This window comes from Prinia subflava, chromosome 5 (assembly GCF_021018805.1).
Source record: "Prinia subflava isolate CZ2003 ecotype Zambia chromosome 5, Cam_Psub_1.2, whole genome shotgun sequence".
NCBI classification, from domain to species: Eukaryota; Metazoa; Chordata; class Aves; order Passeriformes; family Cisticolidae; genus Prinia; species Prinia subflava.
In genome coordinates, this window is record NC_086251.1 from 56,876,836 (window position 1) to 56,892,201 (window position 15,366).

At 48.8% G+C, this 15,366-nt stretch overlaps 1 protein-coding gene across 1 annotated transcript in view; it reads right to left on the reverse strand.

Moving 5' to 3' along the window:
* Positions 1-13,252, reverse strand: part of SYNE2 (spectrin repeat containing nuclear envelope protein 2) — a 174,583-nt gene extending 161,331 nt beyond the window's left edge. The window contains exon 1 of the mRNA XM_063399537.1: positions 13,126-13,252. The gene's annotated coding sequence lies outside the window, so the exon portion shown is untranslated. The remainder of the gene's footprint in view (positions 1-13,125) is intronic.
* Between the last annotated feature and the right edge of the window lie 2,114 nt (positions 13,253-15,366).

A 15,366-nucleotide genomic window follows, 5' to 3' on the forward strand; every position in this document is an offset into this window, starting at 1 on the left:
GTAAACAAGCCCAGCTAGAGGTAGCTGAATATTAGAACCCACTGTTAGTAAATCCCTGCTTCACTGGTTTTGCCTTTGGAGATTCATGCTCCATACTTTCCCAATTATGTTGGCTACATGCTTTCCACTGGTGTTGCAATAGGAATTGCAGACATCTTTTCATGGCATCTCCAACCCCTTGTTTTCACTTTTCCTCCTTTGAAGTGCCACTGATTATTTATGATCCACACAGGGACTCAAAGACCTGCCCTCCATAGAGGCCTCTCCATGTAAACTGAATTCTGTTCCTAGCAACAGATTATTATTACTCATGCACTGAGCCAAGCCAACATCATGAACAGAAACAGCAGATTTTTATCTTTGGTGAACCAATCCAAAGCAAGTAGAGCTCCACAATGCTGGCCAACTGAAGACCCTTTCTTTTTTGGCTATTAACAAAGATCTTTGTTTATTTTAGATTCAGAAAGAAGCAGCAACATTCGGAGGTGCAAGTCTTGAGCCTTGCAAAGTGCTTCTGAGCCACCTTTTTTTTGGTAAGCTATCTTCCTGTAAGTTTGACAGAGCCTCCCTAAAGGCAAATTGTTGGCATCCAAATCATGACCCCATGACCTAAAGAATTATCACAGGAAACCTCACATCAATTTGTTTTGGTTTTCACTCTTTTAGAATATTTTCTTTTCCCATCACTTCTGACATACTCACACCTCTGTTAAGTCTGAGAAGTTCACACAGCACTCCAGTCTGATGGTCCTACTTTCTCCTCAAAACTTCGCTTACAATGGTTTCACCATGTTTTCACTCAGGGGTGGGGAGAAGAGCTCTGTTTAAAGGATGCATTTTCTATCATCTTTACGTTTAAATACTGGTTGTTTGTTTTTTTGGTTTTTTGTTGGTTTTTTTTTTTTTTTTTTTTTTTTTTTTTTTGAGATCCTACTCCAAACTGAAGTTCATCCCTTCCACCCTGAAAGCGCTTGGCAACATGGCTCTTCTGGGCCATCTCAGGCTGTATCACACTCCCAGCTAGAATGTGATCACACAGAAAACATGCTGATCCCTCCCCCCTTCAAAGCCAGATCCTCAGGAGGCAAAAATCAGGACAGCATAATTGACAGATCTATCTTGATTTCCCCTCTTGAGGAACTGACAACTTCTCTATGTCTGGAAGAAAAAAAAATTATTTGTCATCATCCAGTATGCAATAATGACATATTCTCTATGCTTCCCTGGAGGAAGAAAAGTGCTTTCATTAGGTTTCCATCCCTTTGAAGGTGATACAGAAAAGAAGCTATAGCCTCCTGATCCTACATAACACCCAACAGCAGTCAGATGGGTATCAGCCAGTCTTTTAATAAGTGGTATTAGTGCATGTGGCATCAGAGAGACTCTGCACTGCCTGGGATGAAGCGGAAATAAGCCTGGCCTTGGGTATCAGTAGCTGGAGATGAAGGAATAGAAAAGAGAAAAGCTTGGAAAAGAGTGAACAACTCTGCTCAGGTAGAACCAAGCCAAGACATCATTAGACAGATCTGCAAGACACCAAGCCTGGAGAACATAAGATCTTCAGGGGATTCAGAGCTGGATATGAAGCTGCGCCCCACTGCCACAGAAATTAACTTGTCTCTTGTGACCTGATGCTCTGGAACCAAGTGGACAAGTAAGGACTCCTCCAAAGAAGAAGAGCTGCAAGACCAAGGCAGCTCTTATGAGTTTATTTATGACAAGCAGCAGCAGCACATTTTTGTTATCCAGGGACTTCCCAGTAATCTATTTATAGTTTTTGAAAATCAGCCAGGAGAAGCATATGAGTATACAAAAGCCACACCATTTTTAAGGCCAGCAAATGTTGCTGGTTTGTCTTTGATTTACACATCAGCAACACTTCCTGTTACAGAAGCACAATGGATCTTCTCATTCAGTTAATCAATTTTAAAACACTGTTAGCCAAGTGTCTTTCTTGACCTTTTCTCTTTTTGGGGAGGTGGTAATATATCAGTCATCCTGGTACAATTACACAGTTTGAAAATCACGCTAACTCCATGCTGATGTTAACACACACACAGAGAAATGCTTTTATTAACAGAGCTAAGCCTTGTTCACACAGTCACAAAGGTTGACCCATAGAGGTACACGATGCAATTACTTGCCCTCAGCATAAGAGCCTATCTCACATATATCTGTTCCCAAGGGGTAAGGCAGTGCTAAAGCACACTGACTAAAATTGCAGAAACAACTCAGTTTTCAACTGGTTTCCAAGATTTTCCATATTGTTAATAAACACAAGAACTGCTCAGGACTTAAAATCACAGTTGTTAAGGTAGAAAAGAGGAATGTTGAATGCCTGGAGGCTCAGGAGGCTGATGCCATAGACCTCAACCACCCCAGGGTCCACTGCTATTTAGGAAGCAAAAAACATCATGATGATTCTACGCTTCTGCCGTGGCTTGGGTGACAATTCAATCTCCAACACAAACCCCATGAGCACACCCCAGCCCAAAACTACCTGTGCAATGCCCAGAAGCCTCCAATTATGTCCAAAAAGCCAAGCTGTCACCACACCAAGCCACTGGAACAGTGTGTTGCTGTGAGGCCAGGATGGTAAAGCTTTTCCCATTGGAACGGTGTGTTGCTGTGAGGCCAGGATGGTAAAGCTTTACCCATTGGAACAGTGTGTAGCTGTGAGGCCAGGACAGTAAAGCTTTTCCCATTGGAATGGTGTGTAGCTGTGAGGCCAGGATGGTAAAGCTTTACCCATTGGAATGGTGTGTTGCTGTGAGGCCAGGATGGTAAAGCTTTACCCATTGGAACAGTGTGTTGCTGTGAGGCCAGGATGGTAAAGCTTTTCTCATTGAAACAGTGTGTAGCTGTGAGGCCAGGATGGTAAAGCTTTACCCATTGGAATGGTGTGTTGCTGTGAGGCCAGGATGGTAAAGCTTTTCCCATTGGAATGGTGTGTTGCTGTGAGGCCAGGATGGTAAAGCTTTTCCCATTGGAACGGTGTGTAGCTGTGAGGCCAGGATGGTAAAGCTTTTCCCATTGGAATGGTGTGTTGCTGTGAGGCCAGGATGGTAAAGCTTTTCAAGAGCAGGGGTTGGTCTCACACTCCCCCGCCAGGCAGAGCAGCCCCAAGGCCAGGTAACAGGGCTGCGGGGAAGGGTTATCACAAAAACAACACGAGGAACACGGGCTGGCTCCAGATCCACGCTGTACCTGGGAACTGCACCCAGCGCACAAACACGAGCTCCTCCTACGCGCCTGCTCCTAGGACAGCAGACAGCAAGAGGACAACTGCTGTCATTTCCCTCCCACACGCCCTTCTTCTCCCTTTTCCCACGGCACACAGCCCTGCCTGGCCGCTCGCCCTGGCTGGCCGGGCTCAGGCTGGGGTTGTAGCCGGGCACTGTGGAAGGGGAAAGGGCGCAGCGGGGCCGGGCAGGGCTGGAGACACACACACACACCTCTGACCTCTGGCTGTGGGCTCCGCTCCTCACGGCCCCTCCTCGGCCTTGCTGGCCCCGAGTCAGGCTGTACAGCAGGAAAGGGATGGAATGGGAATGCCCTGCAGTCAGAGGGAGCTTTACTCTCATGCCTGGTCAGAACAAACTGGGCAAGACTGCCTACGCTAACCGAGCAAGAAGCATTGCAACAAGTTGTTGTTCTTATTTTCAAGTGTTTCTTTCCCTCCCTTGGATTGCTGAAAGTCATTGTTTTAATCCAGGCTCACAGGCGCACTGGAAGTACTTTACATGGTAAAGGTATTTAAAATAGCAATTTATAACAATTACACCTGCTTGGCATTTAATGGCATGATATTCATGAGGAACAGGCTCCCAGTAATATTCTGCCTTTGAAGGAATACAAATGTTGCCTTCCCACTGCCTTCCCAATTCCCTTTTTCCCCAAATAAAGGAAACAGTCAGATGGTTAACAAACACATTATTCTCTTGAGCAAAGCTCTCCTAAGCAATAAAAGGCCTGGAGTTTCTAAATTAAATCATAACACTGTTCAGAAAGATCTTCCCGAGGAGCAGTAATCTGCTCTTTCAGGAAGTTAGGAAAAGAGAAAGCCACTAGGGATAGTGGCAAGCTGAACACAGGAGTTTCCACTAAAGCAGGGACTAGTTCTGACTGAGCAGAATCCCTGGAAGCAGCCGAGCAATGTTTGCACAACAGACCTCGCAGACAGAGCCATTGACGGTGCCGAGAAAGGGGAGGAAAGTGAACTGCACCATGGATTTGGGAGCCAAAAGAGAAAGGGCACGTCTCAAGCTAAACTCGTTTGCTTTGGCAATATTCCTGCAAGGATCACGAACTAGTTGTGACCACTAAATATAGCAGAGAAAAGGAATCTACTGCAAGTAGCTCTCTCCGGCAGTGTTCACTGTTTTACGCGGGCAGAAGGAAAGCACAAAAGAGATTTGTCAAGCAAACGGCAAACGAAGCTTGCCAAATTTGAAGGGCAAATTACAATTTAAATGATAGGTCCTAGCCTGGCAGCTGTGAATTCATCAGCTTCTCCCCTCAAGCATGTCCAATCAAGGCTACAGCAGTGCAAGCTACTATGCTTCCCCAGCACACCTCTCCTCTCATTTGGAGGGGCTCCCTCTCCAAAGAATGAGTTTTTCATGTCCCTATAATTCTTCCAGCTGAAAATTCCCTTCAAAGTGCTAGTTCAGGGCCTTGTTTGTTTGTTTTATGCCTTCTGTCCCACGTACTTCAAGGTCTGTGGGCAGAGCAGCCTTTCTACAAGCACAGTCTGCACGTTCACTTGCCTGTGTTGGTTCTGCACACATGAAAGGGGCCTCTCGACAGTGGCATCTCCCACACTGACAGTGCAGAACCTTCTCCACTAAGAAAAGCACTTTCCTTTACCACTTAAGACAAATAAAATATCTTTGTCTTTGCTATTAAAGAATTAGCTGCTTTAGGGGAAAGAGCAAAAACCCACAAACCTAAATCTCTGATTTAGAGCATTGTTTCAAAGCTTGTAGAGTAACTTTTTGTGTGCAGGGAAAACATGGCCAAACACTGTTACTCCTGCCAGTGCTGATGCCAGAGAAGACCAAAAAGCCAAAGGTTCATAGACAACCCAAGAGAAAGAGAAAGTTTACTGTGTTCCACAGTAAACTGCTAGAATAAATTGTTCTTTCTATACAAAATAAAAAAATAAAATACAGGTGCAATTGCAAAGCCAAGTACTCCAAATTAGAAACAGCCCAGATTAAAGAATGCCTTACTTCTACCATGCATTCCACTTCTGCACGCTCAGGGTGACAACAGTCTTCCCATGCAAGATAGAATCTCAGGGTGTCCAGGCTGCTTTCTTTGAGAATCAGGATTTCTTACGCCGCAGACAAACCAGGACAGATGCCTCTGAGCCCCGTGCATCCCCCTCACTGAAAGGCACCAGCATTGCAGACACAAAAGTTACTTACAGACAAGTCCAGTCAAGCACCAGAGGCTGTGTTGCGTAAGCAGAGCTGCTGCACCATCCTGTCCCGGGCCAGGCAGCACGGCCAGGGCCAAGCAGGTGAGGTCAGAGATGAGCCAACCCCAGCCAGAGCCAACTCCAGCCCACTGAGGCGTGTCTCTGTACAGTTTTTAGGGACACACCTCTCAGAGTCACCATTCAGAACAAAACCCCAGCAGGGAGATGGCGTGTGATCACCAACACAAGCCCTTGGAACAGGATATGCTTCAATTTCCTCACAATCTACACACTTGGCTTTCAGTACTGTGAACTCCTGGTCTGGCTTCTTGCAGAATTTTTGCAAGAAGAAACATGCTCAGAGTCACCTCTGAGCTTTGCAAAGGTGATGCCTTCACTCACCAACATTATCTGTAAAGCCAAGATTCCAGGGCTAACAACAGTACCAGGAAGGCACAATTGCTCTGCAGGAACACTGTTTGCACACACTGAATTGCACAGATACCCACTTCCATCCCCTTAGGAACTCCTGAGATGACCTGGACATGTAATTAGGAAGAAAATCCAGACTTTTCACTTCTCCAAAATGAAGCCGGTCCTGCTCTTGATTCCCTCTTACAATAACAAGCTCTGCTTTCTCCATCCCAGGGGTATTTCGTCACCAGCATTCCACCCAGTTTTGCATAAGAAACAACACTGCAAACAGTTTATCGTACACTCTTTTTCTTTTAAAAACACAAAAAAGCCCACCAAACAACCCTAAACCTGTCAGTCTGCAAACTGTAAAACCTCTTGTTACAGTCTGAGCAGCTGAAGAAGCAGGATGACAATGCCAGGAAATACCTGGAATTGATCTTCAAAGTTTATTTTTGGAGACTGGCTTTTCTCCCAGCTCTTATTTAATAATTTGCTCTTTCCCTCCTCTCCCCAGTTGCTCCCTCTGGGCTCAAATTGCAATCTGTTTCACCTCCTGGAGTTCACCCACAGACCCCCTAAGAAGAACTTCAGGAATCAAATTCTGGCTCAGACAACACGTTCTTTCTATTTCATGGCTATCATATTCTTTCTCATGTATCAAGAAAGATAGAATAGTCTGGTATTTGTCTAGAATCAGACGTGCACAGGATCCATTTAACACTCAGTACCTGCCTGTGCTTTATATCTCTGCTACACAAGCAAATTTCTTCAGCACAGTCTCTCCCTTGACATTTAGCTCATTTAGCAAAAGAAGTCTTTCTTCTGTGAACTAGTTCTCCACACAGGAGGAATTTTCTCCTTAGCCTACCTGATTTACCAGCACAGACTGGCTTTTGCTACAAGAGCTGGTGATTTCTTTTCCAGACTGCTAAAAAACACAATGATGGCAGCAACACCTCAGCGTTGACCAGGGCGTGGCTCCCTGAGGTTTGCATTTAGATATATCTATTGCACAGTGTGGATGTGTCTATTTAAAGAGTTTCCACACATCACCCAACCACCAGGGAATAGCCACATTTGCTGGGCCAGGGCACCACTGAACTGTTGGACATTTACCCCAAGGTTTAGGTGCTTGTGGCTGAGAGCACACACACAGTCACCCTCAGCAGCCTCGTGGGTGCACAACACATCAGCACTGTGCCTGAACTACGGATTTTTGCAAGGGAAAGGACAGAGAAAGGAGGATAAGCCTCCTTTTGCTCAAAAAAACTGATTTTGCAAAAGGTTTCCAGCCAAATGAAGTGAGTACCTACCGGGTGCTGTACACCACTGAGAGCCAGTGCCAGCCTCGCCCCCGGGAGTGCAGCAGATTGCAAGGCAGCTGCGAGGAGCTCGGGCAGGGGAAGGAGCACATCCCTGGGAGCCCACAGTGTCCTCATTGCTTCCACCTCTGCCACTAACCTGATGTGCGACCTTGAAAACGCCACTCAGCAAATCCCCTTCGGCCTCTTATTTATAGCAGATTGTCAGGTCCAGCCCGAAGCTTGTGTGAGTCCAGGGACTGACCAGGGATGAAGGGTGGATTTAAACTGGACATTGCCAGTCTCAGGTACAGCCAAATACCTTACACTGCAAAACCAACACTGAGTCTGGTGGAAATGAGGACACTCACAGCCCTCCTAGACGCTCTGCTGGGACATGAGACACTTTGGCCGAGATTCAGCTCTCCTGACACTAAACATCCACAGGAGCAATACCTCTGTATGTGCTCATTGTTTGAGCTCAGCAGAAACAATGGAGAGGAACAGGCACTTTTAGGGCAGTTTGTCCAATGTATTTTTAGATATCCAACTCAGTGTGGATGAATCATGGCTCAAAAGCGTGTGCTCCTCTCCAGTGACTATGAAAGGAGTCTGGAGAACTGTCTCTCATGCAGATAGTTATGTTATATGGCCTTTTAAGATGGGGGAAATGAAGGAAATGAAGCAGCACTCCCTTGGATTACACTGAAATGAGAACACCCTCCAATCACTCTGTGCTTCCCTTCTCCAGAAACACCTTGTAACTAGATGATACACAACACCTTCACCCTTGGACTTGGCTTTGCTAGAAGAATTTACTTCAGTTATTGAACTTGAATATTTCATCAAATATTCCTTCAAGCAGAGCTGCACACTGCTCACGATTCAAGTGCCTCCAAGATAGACATGCTTCTTGTGAGTCAGATTTCATTCCTTTCCCTGCATCATTTAGGTGGTTTTTAACGACACAAACCCACACAACACAAAGGTCTCCAATGGAAATTGAACAGAACCCATTTCTCAAGTGTCTCTACAACCACTTCATGGATGGATATACACAGGCTGTGTATCACAGACTAAGGGGTGTCCAGTGTATTCCCTCCCCTCTCTGCTTAAACCTTTTGCTCCACCATTTTCCTGGTCCTTCTCCTGGCAACCAACAGGCCAGAAGATTCAGAAAGCAGAACTTTTTCCCACAAACCCCACATTTCTGCCTCCTCCCTACACTTCCACGAAAGCAATTCCAAGTGCTTTGTTTTCCATCTCAATTGTCATTTCCTTTGATAGAACTTGCAGCCCAAGTCTTAATGCTCAGATAACTAATGCCATTCTTTTCTCTTCTTCCTCATCCCTGGTCACAAACATTATTGCTTGTACCAGGGTCAGCAGTTCCTTAAAAACCTCTCGAGCCAATCTGTGCAGCCGCATTGTGCAGGGAGTTATCAGCAGGCTGCAGGAAGGTTAGAAAGCAAACATGCCTCCCTACGAGACCAAAGTTATGCCTGGAGTCAAAGCTCCAGCCCGTTTCCCCTCTGTGGGGAGATAACAGCCGGTTCTACACCAGCTTTTTTCCCTCACACAGCTCTCTGCTGTGCACACAAGCTGGGCTAAAGAGAAGTTTTAGCCCCACTCCCTCTCCTGTCCCTGTCCTGGTCCCTCTGTATCTCCACAGAAGCAGACTGTTCCATCTCCTGCTGTGAGTACTGTCATTTAGGTGATCTACAGAGGTTGTCTTCTTTGTACCCTCACCAACACCGGGAGCTGTGTGTGAACCATGAAGATGGCAGGAAGCTGGGCAGTATTCAGCAACAGTATTTATTCTTCCCATCTCCAGTCTGCAATCCTTTTGCAAAGAAAATGCTCCAAACATGAGGGGCTCTCCCTTCTCAGCATTATCCCAAATCAAAATACATTCATCCTTCACAGTGATTACTTGCTACTGGCACTCTTCATGTTCTGCAGGATGCAAGTCAATCCAGGAAGGGTAAGGCAGTCAAATTAATGTCCTATTGGATAATATACACTGTATTTTATGATTCATAGTCCAGTAGCTATATATTCTACTGCAGGTATAAACTGCTCCTCTGCAGGAACTGCACACTGGCACAAAGAGAGGGGGGAGAACATTGTCTGTCCCTTAACATGGACAACACTTGTACTCCCACACATTTACATTCCTGGCCAATTCATCCACATCAGCTGAAATAAAAAACTCCCTCTGACCCAAGTCAGGTCTTGATCCCTCTTCTAGAGAGCAAAAATAGCAAAATCAGATCAACCTGCTCTGCCAGTGTCTACATGGCCACCTCTGCCTCAGTTACAGGAGTTCCCCACCCAAACCGTCCAGAGATGAAATTCAAGCAAGGAAAGATTAGGTGAGAGGTGCATGAAATGTCACCTTCCCTTTAATCACAGCTTATGGATCCATCCCAAAGCGTTACTCATGCAGAGCTCCACACTCCACATTGCGTATAATCCCACTGCCTAATCCAACTACTTGTTCAAACAGGCACGTTGCTAGGAGTGGGTCCTTGCCATCACTGGGAGCATTCCTTCAAGACCACGTCCTCTCTCACATCTAGAAATAGCACGACAGCTCAGGAAAAACCTGCAGGAAAGGCAGAGCAAGCGTGGTGCACACACAGCTCATCCCTTCAAGAGGACACAGCCCATGGCCATCCTTTCCCACACTGCCAATCGTGCTGGGGAAACACCTCCGTTGTGGTAAGCAACAGATAAGCATCTCTGCACCGACACAGAAAATGCATCTCAGCTGGTAGACTTTTAAAACCGGTATTTATTGTGCCTCAGGGAAGAAAATAAATTGGCTAAATGGGCTGAAAGGCACAGCTTCACTAGGAAGAGCTTGGATTGTCCCTTTGCATCTTTCGGCACAAACCCGGCCATTGAGAGCCCAGATCTAAAACAGAGCTGCAGTTGCTAAGAAAACAGCGCTGCAAACAGATGTCAGGAGATGATTCATGGAGTAAGGGCATATCCCTGTACTACAGATAAACCAAAATGAATGAGGCTCTTTATACCTGATCTCCCAAGCTGGGCTTCTTCATACCCGCTTTGGGACTTTTTCTTCACTTCCTTTCTATAGTCAGATGTTGAGGAAACTGAGCAGAGCTGAACTCACTGTTTATGGAATAATTACTAGCAAAGGGGTTTTGCAACGTGCGTAACGAACTCAATAAATGGGCTAAACTGTGGCCTGTTTTTCCCCTGAAACAATGTAATTTTCTCCCAAAGCATGCAAGCAATCTTTCTCAAAAACATATCACAAGGAGTAACATGAAACACATAGATAAAAACTGCAAAGGAACAAACAGTTACTGGTTGGGGGGGGGTTTTCTTACTTTCTCTTTCACCATAAAACTTAAAATTAGCAGCTAGGGAGATAAAGCATTTTCAAGCTATTAGATCATTAGCCAGCAATGCACGCCGCTCCTGAATTACTTCATTGTGTCTGTGTTTAAAATCTTTGCCTGACAAATAAATAAAAAATAGCTGGCACATTACAGGACTGGTCAAGTGCTACTGACACCAACAAAACTCTCAGTTACTTTACTGAACTTTTAGTCAGTTTTAACAGGAGAAAGATTAGCATATTTCTTAGAATCTCCAGAATCATATAACATCCTGAGTTGGAAGGAACGCCCAAGGAACATCAAAGTACAGTTTCTTTGCCCCTCTTAAATCACCACACTCAAATCTTAGCACTGTATGATATCAGCAGCACTTAGAATAGAATTTCCTTATAGTATTTGTAAGGAATTGTTTAACTAAATGAATTTTAATACATGTTTCTATAGAAAATTAAGGTTAAAAGGTAATTATTCACTATCATTCATTTGGAAGAAGGCAAGAACGAACATTAAGTTATACACGTCTGAATAGGAGTTTGTACAGCATTTCACATGAGGGGGGCCCAAACATTGCCACTGCACACATCACTACATGGTGACACATTATTGTGGTCACTGCTGGCGTTTCACCTCCAAATTCCAGCATCACCTCCCATCCCTCTCCAACTCATCCCCACTGCCACCACCTGCAGGTGCCAGGGCTTCCTCTCCCCTGCCACCTCTGATCACTCCACACCCCCCATCCTCTCTTGCTATGACATGCTGCCTTCTGCCTCAGAAATCAATTATTTAGGCTGCCCTGATTTCAGCGTGAGGTGGCTGTGTGTGCGGATACTGTTATTGCGAGCAGAGTTAACAGCTGCCACCGTGCCCCCTCTCAGAGCTGTAAAGCCACCCCAGCAGTGCCTGAAGACCAGGACACAGCTAACCAGGCGCCAGCAGCCACTCGTGTTCCTCCTGCAGGAATTGCATTTCAGGGATGTAAACAGCCGTGCCCGCCAAGCTGCGGCTCTGCTCGCTCGGCCGGCAGTCACAATAAGCAGCCAGGACCCGCACGTGGCACTCACGCCTTTGTCTGTCTGTCTGTCTGTCCTGCAAGGGCAGATCACCCCGGGAGCTGGGAGGGAGGAACGCCCAGGAACGACAGAAAGAAGGGAGAGGACTGGCGGGACACAGGGAAAGAGGAAAGGACAGGCATGAGGAGCACACAGTCACAGACATGACAAAGGCTGCGAGAAACTCTAAAACTTGCTCGAAGTTTTCTCTCTGTAGATTCTGAGTAACTTGAGGAGGGTGCACCTGCTCTACTTCCTGACGCCTCCAGGAACTCTCAGGAGAAATAGAGAAAAACGATTCAGTTTTGGAGCGACAGGGATAGGTCTGAGTGCAGGGTTAGTTTTGGAAGTGAAAGGAGGACAAAGAGCCTTCCCTTAAATCCACAAATACACACAGAGCACCTGACACTAAGTCAGCACCAAGTTACAGACAGGGAGCCAGCCCCACGGGCGGCATCCCATGGGCTGGAATAACACAGATCCGTAACAACTGCTCCGAGAGGAAGCAGGCGGCTGCCAGGAGCCCTGGAAAGATGGGAGGAAGGGAGGGAAGGCAGAAGGCAGGCTGGCAGCGAGGCGGGAAAGAGAAAGGAGCCCATGTGCAGCGGGAAGCACAGAGCGCGCGAGTCCGCAGCGGGCAGCGCTTCACCCAGGGCAGCAGCAGCGGCAACAAAACACAGCGCGGGGAGGATGCCCGTGCCTCCTGCGGCCCTCCCAGAAAAGCAGGCGCTCCCTTATCCCGAGAACTTTGCTTGAGTAAGTTTGCACCATCAGTTCCCAAACACACAACCCAAGAGATCCCGACGTTCCCAGCGGTACCCACGGCTCCCCGGGGAAGCGCCGGTCACCTGCCCGCACCCCCTGCGCGCTCCCCCGCCCCGGGACAAGCCGGCCCCGGGACAAGCCGGCCCCGGGACAAGCCGGCCCCGGGACAAGCCGGCCCCGGGACAAGCCGGCCCCGGGACAAGCCGGCCCCGGGACAAGCCGGCCCCGGGACAAGCCGGCCCCGGGACAAGCCGGCTCCGGCCGGAGCTCCTCCGGCAGCGCGGCCCCCGCTCAGAGGGCAGGGCAGGACCGCGGGGGCGGGAGCTCGCTCGGAGCTCGCTCCAAGCCCGCTCCAAGCCCGCTCCCGCCACCGGCCGAGCCCGCCGCGCTCCCCGCGCTCAGCCCGCCCAACTCCCGCCGCTGCCCCGCCGCGGTGCTTTCCCCTGTTCCCCGGCTTTCGCAGCGCTGGAGAGGGGGGGACGCGCTCCGGGAGCGCGGTCCCTCCATCCGCGCCCCCCGCGCAGCGCTGTCCCGCGGGGGGCGCGGGCGGTGCCGAAGGTGCAGCCGGCACCGAGGGAACAAAGGCGGCGGCGGGGAACAAAGAGCGGCAGGTACCGGCGCGGCGGAGGGCGCGGGCAGCGGAGCGGGGCGGCGGCACCGGCGGGCCGGGGCCATGGCAGGGGCTGGAGCCGGGGCCGGACCGGGCGGGCAGCGCCGCCGCTCCCGCACAAAGGCACGGCCGGGCCGCGGCCGCAACTTCCCGCGGGCGGGTCCCGGCGGGGCAGACTCACCGCGGGCGCAGTCCCGGCATCGGCGGCGGGCGCGGGTGGCGGTGGCGAGGGCGGGAGGGAGGAGAAGGAGGAGGAGGAAGGACGGGCCGGCCGCTCCCCGCCCCGGCCGCTGCCAGCAAGCGAGCGCGCTCCCCGCCCGGGGCCGGAGGGCGGCGCGGCCGCGGCCCCCACAGCCCGGCCCGGCCCGGCCGGCCCCGCCTCCCCCGCCGGGAGCGACCCCGGCTCGGCCGCGGGTCGTGGGGTGCCCGGCCAGAGGAGGGGACCGTCCTCACCAGCCTGCGCTTCGGCGTGCGGGATTCCCGTGTTTTCCCTCCCGGTGTTTTCCCTCCCGGCGCTTACCGGGACGGCGCTGTTCATCCCGCCCCTCGTGAGCAGCCGGGCAGGGCCACAGGCGCTCTGTGTCCATGTGCTTCAGAGTGAGGACTTGTGCTGGAAGTAACAAAACCCGTGTGTTGTAGGAACCGTTTGCTGGTCTGGGAACGTTCGGGGTTACAGGTGATACACAAAAATAAAATACTTCGTCACAGATATGCAGCACGCCCAAGTCAAATTTGGAAGATCACTGGAGACCTCTCCAGTTTCTGGACAGCCCTCCTCCCCAAGCTGAGCTCCCCTCACACCAGGCACAGACCCCAGGTGTGACCCATCTTCCCCTCTCTTCCAGATTCAGGCTTTCCTCAAGTTTAGGGAGAGCATCATCTGGCCATGCCCAGCCAGAACTTTAAAATGCAGATGCGGGTCAGTTATGTAAATATAAGCTGGGGGTCTTTTTTTAGAACACAGGGGACTGTTTTTGGAGGAGGAAAAGGAGGGAACTCCTTAGATTTGTCCTATTTGATACTGGCTATCTTTTGGCTGTAGACTTCACGAAGTGAGAAGATACAAATATTAGGACTGAGTTTTGCTTTACACACCCAGAGGTCAGCCGGCTATTCACAGGAAATGTAACTTTCCAAAAGCCACTTCCTGCCAGTGGCCATACGCTGGGCTTCTCCTCAGTCTGTGCTGGTAAAACATCAACTACCCTAAAAGAGGGAATGCGAGTGAGGTCTTGTATTTGAAGGCTACAAAACTAAATGTACCTGCTTACTCAAGCTTCTCTTTAAACCCGCGGATCTACTTAAAGAAATTCTGCAAGATTTGGAGCCCTGATTTTCTGCAAGGAAATTTTTCTTTTCCAGGCAAAAGTGAATCCTGCCTTTTTCTGTGCCATTTCAGCTGGAGCCTGAGAACACAATGACTTGCAGAAGAGACAATCAAAGCTGGCTACAACTTGACTGCCCTGCCTTGGCAAACACCTGGTCCAATTCATGCTTTGTTGCCATCCTGGCAACAAACCAACCCATGATGGCTCTTTGTGTACTTTTTTCACTCGTTTTATTGAGGATTAATTAGTGTTTGTATAGTGACACAGCTGTCTGGTGCTCCATGGACACAGCTGAAGGTGAAAGTCCTTGGGGCTGTGCTGTGGTTTCCTAATTCCTGTACTGTAGTGCATAGCCTCAAAGTGAAACAAACATTTCAGGTTTATGACTTTTGACTGCCAGTTTTCATTCTTGTGCTACAGGAAGGAGAGAAGAAGATGCAATATCAAAACCAAGCTCCGTTACGTGAAGAATTATTTCAAGTCCGCCGTGGATCACTTGAGGCTCTTGCACATGCTATGAAATTCACCAAAAGTCTCATGCAGCCTTGATCTTTTATACCTTGGAGAACACCATCCCACATTCTCTCTCCATGTTCTTCTCACTGACTTTGCCCTGCCATGAATCACAGGGCTCCTCATCCCAGCACACACAGCACTGCAGGCATGTCAGGCTGTGTCAAACTCAGCACAGGTCCCAGCCCAAGGTGCTTGTTTTCACTCAAATTACACATTTCATAACTCGCTTGTAAAGCACTTTGAAGATATGGCACTAAGTGTTGCTAACACTAAATGGTATTATTGGACCTGTTTAACATGAGCAATTAAATAGTAATTCCATAAAAAAGGTGCGAGACACTAAGTAGGAATTAAGTCATATATGCCTACTTTGTATCCAGATCTTCTGGCCGTTGATTACTTAGACTGACACTTTGAAAATACGCTTTCATCTCTTTTTCCACACAGCCTTCCAGCTAGGAACTGCTAGGGCCCTGTGCTCAGACCATAACTGCTTTGACAGGTTTATGGGTGCTGCCAGCAAGGATAGCAAGTGGCTGACATGGATCAGGCTTTGTGGAAGGTGAAGATCTGGAAAC